This window comes from Myotis davidii, unplaced genomic scaffold (genome assembly GCF_000327345.1).
Source record: "Myotis davidii unplaced genomic scaffold, ASM32734v1 scaffold13, whole genome shotgun sequence".
In the NCBI taxonomy this organism is placed as follows: domain Eukaryota; kingdom Metazoa; phylum Chordata; class Mammalia; order Chiroptera; family Vespertilionidae; genus Myotis; species Myotis davidii.
In genome coordinates, this window is record NW_006286243.1 from 3468080 (window position 1) to 3471646 (window position 3567).

The 3567-nt window shown below is 44.5% G+C and overlaps 1 pseudogene; it reads right to left on the reverse strand.

The window, feature by feature from the left end:
- Positions 1-487: 487 nt before the first annotated feature.
- LOC102751772 lies at positions 488-2003 on the reverse strand (annotated as a pseudogene).
- Between the last annotated feature and the right edge of the window lie 1564 nt (positions 2004-3567).

Genomic DNA, 3567 nt, shown 5'->3' on the forward strand with positions numbered 1-3567 from the left:
ATACAAATAGCTTTTGAACATATGAAAAGATGTCCAGTCTCACTTGTCTGGCGCCTTAGACCACTCAGCCATCCTGACACTAGTCTCACTTGTAATAAAATAAATGCAAAGGAAAAGTCACTAATATACTATTTCCACCTGAGAAATGATGTGAGAAAGTAGGCACTACATACAATGTTAAGGGGAATGAAAATAGGTACACTTCTTTGAAGGCAATTTGGCAACAGCCATAAAAATTTCACTGCATACTCTTCTGAGTAACTCCACATCCATATGGTAACCTATATGGTAGTCAATGACCACACCTGGTTACTGGGCAATTGAAATGTGGTTCATCTGAGTTGAGATGTGCTTTAAGTAAAACACAGAGTTGGGCAAAAGTAGGTTTACAGCTGTGAGTATGCAAAAGTTTATTCTTGAATTGTATTATTGCTTATTGTATTATTTTCCATAGGAACAACTGTAAGTCTACCCTCCCCCCTCCCTCCACTGGAAAATAATTTTTATTGAGAGCCCACCAGCTGCACCATCTGTTCCTGACATTAGCCTCCTTCTTCCTTCCCTAGTCGGTCTTTCTTAAGTGGTCCCATGAATGCTTTCTTCTCCTCCACTATCTGGAAGCGGCCATGGCCAAACTTGGAGGTGGTGTCCATAAACTTAAGGTCAGTCTTCTCCAGGGCCCACCGTTTGGTCTGCATGAGCAAGGACTTGCGGAGGGTGAGCATTCGCTTCTTGGTTCCCACCACACAGCCTTTCAGCATGACAAAGTCATTGGTTACTTCGCCGTGGCAGACAAAGCCACCCAGAGGGTTGATGCTCTTGTCAGACAGGCCATAGTCGGTGGAGGCGTTGTTCTTGATTAGCTTGCTGTCCTTGATAAGGTAGCCCTGGCCAATCCTGTAGATCTTGTTTATCTCAGTGTGGGGATGGTAGCCTTTCTGCCCAGCCTGGGCCACAGAGAAGGCCACCTGGGCAGGATGCCATGCCTGGATACAGGCCACCTTCTGCGGCCCTCTGTGGGTCTTGTGTGGCAGCTTCTTGGTGTGCCAGCGGCTGGTGACCCCTTTGTAGCCTTTGCCCTTGGTCACTCCAATGAGATCAATCATCTCGTCCTGTCCAAACACCTGGTTTACAGGGACCTGCTGCTCCAGCCTCTCCCCAGCCCAGTCCAGTGTCTCGGCCTCCCGTGCCTCCATTTACCTGGATCTCCATGAGGTGGACCTTTTTCTGGTGCAGAGGAAGCAGACGCATCTGGGTGTGGGCGATGACACGGATGACCTGGCAGTTGTAGCCTTTGCCCTTGGTCACTCCAATGAGATCAATCATCTCGTCCTGTCCAAACACCTGGTTTACAGGGACCTGCTGCTCTAGCCTCTCCCCAGCCCAGTCAAGTGTCTCGGCCTCCCGTGCCTCCATTTAAGTGGATCTCCATGAGGTGGACCTTTTTCTGGCGCAGAGGAAGCAGACGCATCTGGGTCTGGGCGATGACACGGATGACCTGGCAGTACTTCTTCATGCTGTTGAAGTCCTTCTCCAGCTGCTTCTTGCGGTCGTCATCCTGCCACTTCTTGCAGTATTTGGTGAAGACCTTCTTCTTAGAATTATGCTAGTTCTTATGAAAGCGCATTTTGCACGCATCACTGATATGCTCAGCAAAGAAGGTTTTGAAGGTACGGAGGCCTGGCTGGGGGTGGGGGTTGGGGTTCCACGTAGCCCACAATGCCCATTACCACCATGGGTGGTGTCTCCATAATGGTCACAGCCTCCACAACTTCCTTCTTGTTCACCTTGGATCCTGGCCTATCGACCTCCTGCACGATGTGGGCCATGCCAGCCTTGCAGCCCAGGAATGCTGTGAGGTGGACAGACTTGAGGGAGTCATCCTTGGGGAAGCTCTTCACCTTCCCGTGATGTCGGCTGCTGCACTCCTAGGCAAGAAGCCCAAGGACCCATGCCTGGGAGCGGAGAACTTCCTGTGAGACATCCTGCTGCCAACACTGCCAGTAGAGTAAATCTACTTTTTAAAAAACATGTTTATTGATTTCAGAGAAGGAGGGAGAGGAAGAGAGAAATATCAATGATGAGAGAGAATCATTGATTGGCTGCCTCCTGCATGCCCCTACTGAGGATTGAGATCGTAACCCCTGCTTGTGCCCTTGACAGCAATTGAACCTGGACCCCTCAGTCCACAGGCGGACGCTCTATCCACTGAGCCAAACCAGCTAGGGCTGTAAACCTACTTTTGACCCACCCTGTATACAGTAGATTTCAAAGAGTACAAGTAAAATAATGTAAAGTATCTCACTATTAATTTTTATACTGATTTACATGTTGAAGTAATAATATATGGGACATAATGGGTTAAATAGAACACATTTTAAAAATTAATTTCATTTGTTTATTTTGTGTGTGTTTTTAAAATGTGGCTGCTAGAACATTTAAATTGCATATTTGTTACATTACATTCGTATTGAACAATGTTTGCAGTTAGCATATATAATTCTACTTGCATATATGAGAAAGTATTAACATTATTAGTATTCACTAACAGAGGCTTTGCTAAATAAAACATGATACATCCACTCAGTGGAATATTATGCGACCAGAAAAGGAATGAGACCAACATGTATGAAGACAGGGAAGTGTCTGATAAATATTGTTAAGTGAAAAAAAAAATGAAGCACATAAAAAGAAAAAAACAATGAAAAAGCAAACAAATAAAAATGAAGCACAGAACAGCTGTATAGTAAGCTAGTGTTTATATACAGTGTATATTGAATAGATTTTGAATGAAGTATTTAAATTTTTACGTATGCATAGAATGTTCTTGGAAGCATGCAGGAGAAATAATTTTTATTTATTTTCCTAGAGAGAAAAAATTGCAGCTCAGTATCAGGGGTGAGGAAGACTTACTTTGAACTCTACCTATTTATACTGATTAAATGTTTTAGAAATGTATTAATTACCTACTCAGAAAAAAAAATCTGTATGGGTTTTCATTGTTTTTGGAGAAAAGAATCTCCAAATAGTTTTCCAAAATTAGTTATGATGGCATAAGAATTCATATTTATTTCAAAAAAGTGTTGGTGGGAGACAGATGTATATAAACCATAGTGTCCTGCATATAGCAGCTTCCCAGGAAATGCCTATCCCCTTCCCTGCACTTTGGCTAATAGCATTTACACGAATAAAAGAGAAACATGCAAATTGGTGTCACTCTGCTACACCCATAAGCCATGCCCATCAGCCAATCAGGAGTGAGTATGCAAATTAACCCAACCCAGATGGCGACCACAAAGCTGGAGCGAGCAGGAGGCTTGTGTTGCCCCCAGTGATGGAGCAAGCCAAGCTTCCCGCCTGCCCTGGCCAGCCCTAAGCTCTGCTCAAGGCTACAAAGTTTCAATTATAGAATATAAATAAATCCCAGATACCTGCTTCCAGCCGCCATGACCTCTGCTGAAGGAGGGGCTGGGAGCCTTGGTTGTCAGGGGGAACCCAACCTGGGCTCTGCTTAAGGCTACAAAGTTTCAATTATAGAAGTTAAATAAATCCCAGATACCTGCTTCC